The 12340-nt window shown below is 33.6% G+C and overlaps 1 pseudogene; it reads right to left on the reverse strand.

The window, feature by feature from the left end:
- Positions 1 to 9188, reverse strand: part of LOC116027545 — a 13192-nt pseudogene extending 4004 nt beyond the window's left edge.
- Positions 9189 to 12340: the final 3152 nt, after the last annotated feature.

Below are 12340 nucleotides of genomic sequence, written 5' to 3' on the forward strand. Positions count from 1 at the left end.
TTTGGAAGTTCATCAAATGGATGTTAAAACCGCTTTCTTAAATGGTGAATTAGATGAGGAAATCTATATGGAACAACCTGAAGGGTTTATTGTTCCAGGCCAAGAAAGTAAAGTGTGCAAATTGGTTAAGTCATTATATGGCTTGAAACAAGCACCAAAGCAATGGCATGAAAAATTTGATCATGCAATGCTAACCAATGGGTTTAAGATAAATGAGAGTGACAAGTGTGTCTACACTAAAGAAACAATAAATGGTTTCGTAATACTCTGTTTATACGTAGATGATATACTCATTGTTGGTAGTAACGATGAAATGATAACATCTACCAAAAGCATGTTAAATTTGAAATTTGACATGAAGGATTTGGGATTAGCAGATTTAATTCTTGGAATTAAAATTGTTAGAAGACCGAATGGTCTTATGTTGAGTCAATCTCATTATATTGATAAAATCCTTGAAAAATTCAACAAGGATGATAATCAATTGGCTAAGACGCCTTTGGATACAAATGTTCATCTATCAAAAAATCGTGGAGTGTGTATTTCTCAAGTAGAATACGCTCGGATTATTGGTAGTTTAATGTATCTAATGAGTTGTACTAGACCGGATATTGCCTATGCGGTTAGTAAACTCAGTAGATATACGAGTAATCCCGGTGATATTCATTGGAAGGCAATTGTAAGAATTATGAGATATTTAAGGTATACTCGTAATCTAGGACTGCACTATACAAGATATCCTGCTGTACTTGAAGGGTATAGCGATGCTAATTGGATATCAGATATTAAGGACTCTAAGTCCACGAGTGGCTATGTGTTCACATTAGCCGGTGCAGCCGTTTCATGGAAATCCACGAAACAAACTGTGATAGCTAGATCTACGATGGAATCTGAGCTGATAGCCTTGGATAAATGTTGTGAAGAAGCCGAATGGCTACGCCATTTTCTTGAAGATATTCCGAGTTGGGAAAAACCTGTACCTCCAGTTTGTGTGCATTGTGATAGTCAAGCTGCAATTGGAAGGGTAAAGAGTAATATGTATAATGGTAAGTCTAGACATATACGTCGCAGACATAATACCATTAAACAGCTTCTAACAACAGGTGTTATCTCTATTGACTATGTAAAGTCAAAAGATAACATAGCAGATCCTCTAACCAAAGGATTAGGCAAAGAGGTTATAGAAAACTTAGCACGAGGAATGGGACTAAAGCCCTTGGAATAACCGTTTTATAGTGGATACCCAACCTAGCTGGCACCTAGGTTCAATGGGACAACTAAATTATGAAACAAAGCTTGTCACTGTGGGGGTTCAGACTCCCTATCTCACCTCGTTAAAATAGTGACTCCCGTGTGAGGCTAGCACATTGATGCTTTAATGATTCAAATTGTCGGTTGACATGAGTATGCGGGATACTCGGTAAAGAATCACCTATGTGAGAGAGAAGTGGGGCCGCTTCGAAGGAGAATTGAATGGGCTTAATTCTTTAGAAACTCTCGCAGAACCAGGAACTGTGTTCCATGGCCAAAAACGGGCACACCCATGAGAACAGAACTAAGGTTGGAAGGTTCCTGTGTAAGATATATCATCGTCTACAAAAATGACAGAACGGTTCAAAGACATCACGTTCTACCGAACAGTCAGTAGAGTAAATATATTTTCACAAGGAATGGTTCAAAGGGTTACACCTACCTATTCTATGCAGGAATCGATCATTGAACACATCGAGTCATTTTTTTTTTCTGTCCCGAAATCAATTTCATTCATGTGGGGATTGTTGGAAAATTTTGACTAATAATATTTTTGGTACAATATTTTGGGTCAAAAATATTAATAGTGTGAATGAGATATTGATTCTACCATTTTTGTTAACCGAATAATAGTGGTTGATTAAATAATATGGAGACATGTGCTGATGTTCCTCCATATTATATTTGTTGTGTTCCGAAAAAGTGTGATTAAATATATTGGAGACATGTGCTCATATTTATTGGTGTTGTGCTTCTCAATTCCGAAAAGTAGGATGGAGCAAGCATGATGGAGGCTTTTTTTTTTCACGCCGGTACAATCCCTAAGCCACTTCCTTTGGTTGCTCTCTTGGAAAATAAAGCCACCCACCTCTGAATGTTTTCAAGACATAGAAAAGAATCTCTAAGTCTTGATAAGAGAGTATGTCCCACTCTCTTTATCCCTTTTGTCCTATTATGCCCATTATCTTGTGTCTATATTCATAAGAGGTATTTAATACCTCTTGGCCATCCGAAAAAAAAAAAAAAAAAAGAGAATAGTACACTTCACTTGCTTTCTCCCTCTCTGTCCGAAATATTTCATCTGTCTTTCTTCCTTTCTCATCCCAAACCAGAAAAGCAGAGTGTGAAAGCAGAAAAACAAGAGTGTTGTTTCTTCTTCTTCTTACTTCAAGTGTTCAACTTTGTTCTTGTTCGCTGAAAATAGTATAGGTTGAGTGCTCAACTATACTATTGTAATCCATTTTATCCTGGGAGACCGACACTACAACGCTCCTAGCACCCGTGGGAGGTAGCGAATCGGTTTTAAGGAAAGTGTGGCATACACGACTTGGATTTTCTACTTTGTATTGTTATTTTCGGATTTATTTCCTACGAATTTAACAGGGTTGTAATTGTTGTTATTGATGTACTGATTTGTTGTACTTGTATACGTCTACTTATTGTATTCTCTTCTTCTACCTTTCTGTAGTTAGTAGATATTTTCTATCAGTGATAAACTTGTTGTGCTTGTATGCATAAGATAACTGGAAATGGTTGGCAGCCACCACTAATTATAATTATGAATTTGCATAAAACTCTACTTAGACATCTTTTTCTCATTCAGGACAATCTCATCAAAGTTTTCTGGAGTTAATACCACAACACTTGAGGGGATTGCAGCAATCTTAACATTGGTTCATGCTTCTCTGTTTACATACTCAGAAATGGCATCTGCAGTTCATGCACCTGTTAGATATAAATAATCTAACTAAACAGAATAGTATACGAGTAACCTGACCTCGTAATAGCGGAAGCTGAATCATTGTTGATCTCCAGCCACAGTTGATGTAATGTCTCTTTAACGGTAGACCGTCAGCCATATTTGTCTCATACTTGACTCAGAACCCTAGATGGTGTACTGGTGTCTACTGAGCAGTATGAGTACCGTGAACTGTATGTGCTATATAATGCATCCCTGTATCCCATCAATACAGATTTATATAGGCACAGAGTCTGGTTGAATACAACTACTAGTTGTTTAGTCCAACCAAACCACTTAATAAACCTAGTTAACTTGCACCACTTAATTAAGGCCCTAATATATAATATATAATATATATATTATTAGGGAAAATCTTACTATTTCCCACTTGGTGCAAGTACTAGCACAACCCTCATCAAAGAACAAACACACGAATCATAGTGATAAGTACTCTATTTTGCAGAGTAATATCCATTATGGTCACATGCATTTCAATTCTCTAACTTAGGCCCCTCATGAACAAACCCAATGTTTATTCTCGGTATAACTTAAGAGATGTTTCTCAAAATATATTATGTGCACAACTGAAGAGAGAAACCATCCAAATATTTGTACAAAAGAGTACACTGTATAATCTCTAAAATCCTTAAAAGCATGCCTAAATAGAGATCTCTTAATGTTAGCATAATGCTAACTGTATTCCGTGACTTCTAAACTTGAACACTACCTCTAACAGCTAAGAGCTCAGAGTTGACACGTCTGTCACTCCCACTCATTAAAATAGCCAAAAGATAGTTAAGTCACAGAATCATTCCAATAACTTAGAGAACAAACCAAAACCTCTAAGTCCATAAATTTGGAATGTTAACATACACCATAACTTCCCAAATAATCACAATATCCACTTTAACTGAATATTTATGAGTCTTACTTTTATGTCTCGCAAAATTGTCTTGAGCCTTAAATACCAAAATGGCCCAGGATCAATTTTGAAGAAACTAAAGACTCTTAAATGCTAAAGAATGACAGTGCACCACAAGTTAGATGATTTTGTTCTAATAAATTCATTAATATTGGTACAACATTTTCATAAATATGCTGCACAACCAGATGTCCAATAATTTGAACTTATGAATTTATATGAACAAATTCAAGATTAATACTTGTGAAATCTTTTGGACTACTTATTGTTTGACATACAATCCAATTTGCATTGAGAAGTATGAAGACAATAGTTAAATCCATAATCTTTAGTGGAGTATCTTAATGATCTTTTTCTTAATGATCACTCCCACTGTTCTTTAGCAAAATTAATGATATACATACTCATAATTGATTTGACCAACTAATAAATGAGGATATAGTTCCCCACCATTAGTTGGGCATACTGAATAATCAATATTTGGTTCCAATAAAAGTCCAACTAAATAATGAAGATAAAATTCCCCACCATAGTTGGATATACTAAAAACAAAAAAATACACCTTCCAAAACCAAGTTTGAATTTGGCTTAAAAGATACATTTTATTTTTGGAATCCAAAAGAAGTATATCATATCACGTAACTTACTATAGTTAGACCAAAGAACCAAGTAAACTTTCGTGGAATAATTAATAAAAGTGGCTAAATTTTGGGAAGTAACTGAATACATGTTTTGCCAATGCAAACCATGAAACTTAGAATTTATAATTGAACTAAATTTATAAATTCTAAGAAATTGTGATAAAATTATTATCTGGGTTTAGGGATTTATTGACATAAAACTTGCCTGTGGGCTGAAGTTTTAATTCTATTAAATCCAATTAAGAAACCCTTTATGATAATGGTTTATCTCAATTATCAAATAGTCAGAAGAATCTAGAGACATAAAACTTGCCTGTGGGCTAAAGTCTTACTCAATTAGATCCAACTGAAAATTTTTATTTACGATGAAACAATTTATCAAATGAGTTGAAGAATCAAGTGACATAAAACTTGCCTGTGGGCTAAAGTTTTAATTCAATAAGATTCATTACAACCATTATGATAAAAATAACTTAAAAGAAATCAAGTTCCTTTTCCTTAACCCTTGTGGGCACTTCAAGAAATATGATCCCAAGTTTACATCATAAAATTAATCTTCATGATAGAATTAGAAATTATTTACAAATAGCCATAAAGTAAATAAATTGATTTACTTCTATCATCACTGATAAAACTACTAACTACATTCCGATACATAATTGCCTGTGGGCTAAATTATGATCGTAGTATAGTATTTCATCCTAATTAATTATACAAATATAACGAAATTGCCTGTGGGCTAAATTCCATTATATTAGATACAATTAATCACAACTTATATGTCTAAAACTTTATGTGATCAGGATAAACTGCTTAATATATAATTTTAACTGATTAAGGATGCTGTGGCTACTCCCCAACCAAATTAAAATTATAAGATCACTAGACATTTATCAATTCCTTGCGTAATCTTTATGTGATCAAGATAAAGATATATATAATTTAATCTGATTAAGGATGCTGTGGCTACTCCCCAACCAAATTAAAATTATAATATCATAACTTAATAATCTTTGGAAATCGAATAAGCTGTAGTTATTCTTTAAGTAACCAAGATTGAAACTTTAAGACTTCAATAAATTAAATATGCTATAGCTATTCTTTAATGAACCGAAATCAAATCACATTTGCAAGGAATACTTAAAATTTTGACAGATTATACTAAATCATGATGGGAGATTCCAAATGTATATACCCCAGGAAAGTTTGTAAAACAAACCTCACTAAAGACCAACTCTTTAGATAATATCAGTTTAAGGAGACTACTGGCCAAGATGTTCTTAAGTCATGGCCATAAAACTAGTATGCCTCCCTGATTCATATACACAAAATGTATAACTGTTTGGGGTATAAACAAAACTGTAGGGTATAATCCGAAATTTAATAGTTCACTTATGAATAAATCTTTAAAAAAAAATGGTGAACTAAATTAACGGTCCGAATGTGCTGAAATTCAGGCACTACCGTAACTAAAGTTTATGCATAAGTCCAACTTAATAAGGAACTAATATAATTCCAACATAAATTTATGCATTACTGAAGGCATAATAATAAAATTGCATAATTTAAAACCAGAATATTATGCAGTGGACAAATTAATATGCATAAAATTAAGCATTAAACTCATATATTCTAAACAAATTGCGTAACTTAATGCAATTTTAATATGAGCTTCCAAAGTATAAACTTAATATTCAAACTCTAATGAGTCCAATCCAAAAGGACCCAAATTAATGAATGTATACTTTGAAATTTTTAAACTTTAAGCCCATGACAAAATGTCTTAATGCATCACACTTAATTTATGAGAAATAGACCGAATTTACAAATTCCAACAATATCTATTAATAAAAAAAAAAATTGTCATTTGTAAAATAAAATCTCACAAATCCAAATTGCATAATTAAACTTAATATTATGCGTTTAATGTGATTGAATGCATAAAACTATCTGAAGAGTATGAATCAACTAGAGGATATGAATTTATACCAAATATTCATTATTCATACTAGCCAAATATGGGCAGAAAGAACTAAAATCATAATTCGAAAACTAAATGAATTATGGTATAAATGGCAATAGTCAATTGCCTAGCAAATATGTTTTTCCAAAATTACTGAATTGATTCAAAAATCACTCTTCATAACTCAATTAATAATATTATTATCATTAATGGCAAAATTGCAAATAATCCAAAAAGCAATAAAATAGCCATAATAATATTATTAAATGGAGACTAGATGAGGAAAAACAATGGTTATAACCGCTAACTTTAGAGACATTTTCGGATATAATTTTGAAAACTTGATAAAATTAAGTCCGAAAAACATTAATGTCAAGAAAATGATAATATTCATAATATTTTCTTAACTGAAACATTGTCACATAAACTTAATTGGAAACAATTCCAGAGTCATAACTGAATACCATATTAATATTAATGGTATCATTAATTAAAATATTTAATGGTAATAAACAACATTATAATCACCATCAATATTTAACAATGAAAACCAAATTATGGTAATACACCTTCTTAATGTTTCCATATTTGTAAAGATAAAATATGTGACTAGTCCAAATTAGCGGTTAACTGTAGTTGTAGCATTAATTACCAATTAATAATAAAAGATAATTAATGACATACCTTAATAATATGTTAAATTCAACCTTAATGCATACTTTAATGAATGTATAATTCAAACAAATAATGAAATATTTGACAAATATACATAGCATGCTTGAATTTGCAAATTAATATATTATTAACACATATAACCTTAAATAAATTGCAATACTTTAGGCAATTTTAATATAACCTTAATATTAAATTAAATTTCAAATAGCAAATTAAGACTTAATATTTGCCTCAAATTGAATGATAATTTAATAATGAATTAAGGAGGATTTAAATTGAGAGGAAGGCCAAATATGATGGGGAAAAATTGAATTAAGCCCAAAATATCATAACAGGCCCATTTTTCCTTTTTTAATATTGGATCAGGTCAGCCCAAATTAAATTATAGCCCATATCCCTCATCATCTTCCACATTAATCAACCCTAGAGCAGCGCAGCAGCCTGGACTCCCTGGAGGTCGACGACGTTGAGAGAGGCAGCGGCGAACTGAAGCAACAGGCCACGGCGTCGCCGGAAAAAGGAGAGGGCAGTGGCGTCGTCACCGGGACAGCCCAGCTCTGCCATCGCCGTCTGACCTCCACGCAACACCAACACCAGTCGCCGTCCACCCGCCTCTACCGCGTCGCGAACCAGTCCGGCGAAGATCTGCAGAACACGACGTTCCTTAAGGTCGTGCCTTCGCCGCCGTCCTACGCCGCAAAGCCTCGTCTCCCCTTCGTCGTCAGTGATCGCCGGCAAGTCTCGTGATGGTGGCTCCCGGAAAAACGCACCGACAGCTCGCCAAAACCAGTCATAAACTCGCCAAAATCCGGCCAAAATAAACCGACGTCACGGGATAATTAGATAATTATTGTGTGCTTAATGTTGAATTGATTTTCATAATTCAAAAACAACCACAATTAATTCTACCGTATAAGAATCAATTACAAATAATTCATCTAAATTTCAAAATATACATAATAGTTTGCTTATTTATATCAAAAACAAATAGATATATTCTGTATGCATACCTTGAAGAAATTAAAACGGATGTAATTGAAATCAAAATATATACAAAACTTGATGTATATGAAAAACTTAATGTTGATTTTAGGCATAACAACCAACGGGGCAGAGATTATAAAGGCTCTGATACCAAATGTTAGATATAAATAATCTAACTAAACAGAATAGTATACGAGTAACCTGACCTCGTAATAGCGGAAGCTGAATCATTGTTGATCTCCAGCCACAGTTGATGTAATGTCTCTGACCTCGTAATAGCGGAAGCTGAATCATTGTTGATCTCCAGCCACAGTTGATGTAATGTCTCTTTAACGGTAGACCGTCAGCCATATTTGTCTCATACTTGACTCAGAACCCTAGATGGTGTACTGGTATCTCCTGAGCAGTATGAGTACCGTGAACTGTATGTGCTATATAATGCCTATCCTGTATCCCATCAATACAGATTTATATAGGCACAGAGTCTGGTTGAATACAACTACTAGTTGTTTAGTCCAACCAAACCACTTAATAAACCTAGTTAACTTGCACCACTTAATTAAGGCCCTAATATATAATATATAATATATATATTATTAGGGAAAATCTTACATTGGCCCTAATATATTACATACTCAGAAATGGCATCTGCAGTTCATGCACCTTCATATTTTTTTTGGGCTCCAAAGACCCTTTAGGAAACCATTGGATGGTTGGGTACCCAGAAACTCCATATTTGCTGCAAAGGCTCTTGTGTTCATCGCAGTCCACCTTTCCAATGAGAACAGATTTTGCCTTCTTGAAACTTGCAGTAAGCTTTACATACTCGGGAGCAAGCTTTTCACAGTGACCACACCAAGGGGCGTAGAATTCGACGAGAATGTCTCGATCTTGGCCGACTTCCTTCTCGAAGTTGTCTTGGGTTAGAACGACGACGTCGTCGGCGAAGGCTGTCGAGAAGAAGAACAACGCTGCGATTGCTAAAGTTGTATATATCCGTGGAATCGACATTTTTTCAGAGTTTTGAGAAAAACAGGTGTAGTTTAATTCACAGCCTTTACATATTAATCATTGTATTGTTGCAGGGAAGGAGGATTTTCCTTAAGTAAGATGGAAGCAAACTCCTTGAATCAACTTAATGAACGAATGACTCGTGAAGAAGAAGCTCAGTGGAGGAAATGACCAATTTAGCCCTTCACTAACGTCCATCTAACGCTTGGTTAACGAAAGGACTAATGGTTGAACAATTTTGATAGTTGAGGGTTTAATTCGTCCAAATTAAAAGACGAGGACTAAATTTGGAAAATCACAATAGTCAAAGGACTAGTATTTTTACCCGTGCGATGCACGAAATAGATTTGTTATAATATATTAAGAATATTTGGATTGATATATAATTATATAAATTATAACATCAAATATTATATAGTGCAATTAAATAAATAAATAAATAAATAAATAAATATATATATATATATATATATATATATATATATATATATATATATATAAAATTTAAAACTAAGAATTAATTTCAGTTTCGGTTATAGTCACTTATAGATTTATAGATGATAGTTTACTTTTAATCTTTATTTTTTAAAAGATCACCTTTGATCATAATATTATTATGGTATGACCATTTTTGTTACCCGTCAATAAAATCGTCGAAATAGGTTGATCCGTTATAACGGATGTTGCATGGAGATTGTGAAGATAGTTGACTTTGGAGATATAACGGATGGTCAAAAAATGTTATAAAGAAGAAAACAAAAAAGATAAGGTCAAAAAAGTATTATGCTTGTAATTCACACATTTTTTTATTCTCTAGTCTCTTCCTTGTAAGGTTGGGTGGGTAATGTTTTATATGCATACATACATACATACATATATATATATATATATATATATATATATATATATATATATATATATATATATTTCGTGGTGGCTTCGTGCGTGCAATGGCCGTGTTAATCCGCAAGTGTGGCAAGATTGATGCTAAATATCGCCAAGACAGGATTTGTGCTTTCAACAACCCAGTAAATGTAACTAATATTTAATTAAAGCATGTGTTCTATCACAATTAAAAATTTAAACGGGTAGGTAAATTATAATACAGTCAATAATATAAAAAAAAGAAAAAAAGAAAAAGAAAAAGTCTAAACCCACAACTAGGAAAACGTGAGCAAGTTGGGGGTAAAAAGTGAAAAGCTGACAGAAAAAGTGACATCACCGGCTAAAAGACCAAACCACCCTCAAACAATATAAAATTACAAAACCATTACTAAAATTAAGCATCCAATCCAAAATTAAAGATAAGATCACAACCATCCAAAACTGAGAACATGGAGACCATTTTTTGTCCATTAGATCTTTATTATGCAGATGGAAAGGCGATTGAAGACAGCAAAGAATAAAGTGGACTTCAATTCTATTACCAGTTCGATGAAAGTGGCACAAGGATAGAGGAGCTTAAGCAGCAGATGCATGATTTCCCTATTTGTGCATGAAGCCTTAAAGAAGATGACAGAGAAAGTGGAGTTCTAATGCCCTTTATGCTATTATTATTATCTATGACAATTTTGGTTTAACAAATTAAACCCAAGCTCTAAGTATAATAAGAATGATAAATAATACTCACTCTGTTTCATTTTACCTATCCTATTTATTATTTATAACTACTTTCTCAACCTACTAAAGCATAAAGAGTTAACAGTAATCTCCACTGAGACTCAAATCCACTCCTATCATTCATGTGGGAGTGTAAACCGGGACACCGGGTGTCACTAGACCACACGGTCTAATAGTAAACTTAACATTATGAAAAATTGAATTAAAAATAACTGCAGTCAAGCCTCGTTAATCGAATTAAACACATAAAATGTGACGGAGGTAATAATTGTTTAGGTAACAGGATATGTTAATATAAACTCAAGATCTGCAAAGAGATTGCCAAGCTCCACCTCCCCATCTTCTTTTACAGGTAGAGCTTCATCATCTTCATCTTGAAAATCTAAACTTCAAAGGGTAAGGTTGGAGCATTCTCCATTCTCCTTTCCCTTTTCCCTCTCCCCTTTCACAAGATCCTCCTCCTCAATGGATTCAACATCCATTGTCACCTTGTTTCTCTAGAGAAAGATGAGTATTAGAGCTTAGGTTGTGGGATCTTTGTTATAGCCTCTTGAGTATCACTGTTCTCCCTCTTCTTCTCCATCTTAGCTTGTGGTGATTATGATATAGAGGTAGGTAGTGGTTGAGACAGAGAAGAAGAGGTAGAACAGTGATACTCAGAGGTCTCATCTTCTCAGAAGTTTAGATTTCCAGAAACTCCACCTGTGAAAGAAGATTGGGAAGTGGAGCTCGACAATCTCTTTGCAGATCTTGACAATGGTAGACCGGAACTCCAAACTGCAGCTTCATCATGTGATCAAACTATGGTGTATATATATATATATATATATATATATATATTGTGTGGTGGCTGCGTGCGNTATATATATATTTCGTGGTGGCTTCGTGCGTGCAATGGCCGTGTTAATCCGCAAGTGTGGCAAGATTGATGCTAAATATCGCCAAGACAGGATTTGTGCTTTCAACAACCCAGTAAATGTAACTAATATTTAATTAAAGCATGTGTTCTATCACAATTAAAAATTTAAACGGGTAGGTAAATTATAATACAGTCAATAATATAAAAAAAAGAAAAAAAGAAAAAGAAAAAGTCTAAACCCACAACTAGGAAAACGTGAGCAAGTTGGGGGTAAAAAGTGAAAAGCTGACAGAAAAAGTGACATCACCGGCTAAAAGACCAAACCACCCTCAAACAATATAAAATTACAAAACCATTACTAAAATTAAGCATCCAATCCAAAATTAAAGATAAGATCACAACCATCCAAAACTGAGAACATGGAGACCATTTTTTGTCCATTAGATCTTTATTATGCAGATGGAAAGGCGATTGAAGACAGCAAAGAATAAAGTGGACTTCAATTCTATTACCAGTTCGATGAAAGTGGCACAAGGATAGAGGAGCTTAAGCAGCAGATGCATGATTTCCCTATTTGTGCATGAAGCCTTAAAGAAGATGACAGAGAAAGTGGAGTTCTAATGCCCTTTATGCTATTATTATTATCTATGACAATTTTGGTTTAACAAATTAA

This window comes from Ipomoea triloba, chromosome 8 (genome assembly GCF_003576645.1).
Source record: "Ipomoea triloba cultivar NCNSP0323 chromosome 8, ASM357664v1".
In the NCBI taxonomy this organism is placed as follows: domain Eukaryota; kingdom Viridiplantae; phylum Streptophyta; class Magnoliopsida; order Solanales; family Convolvulaceae; genus Ipomoea; species Ipomoea triloba.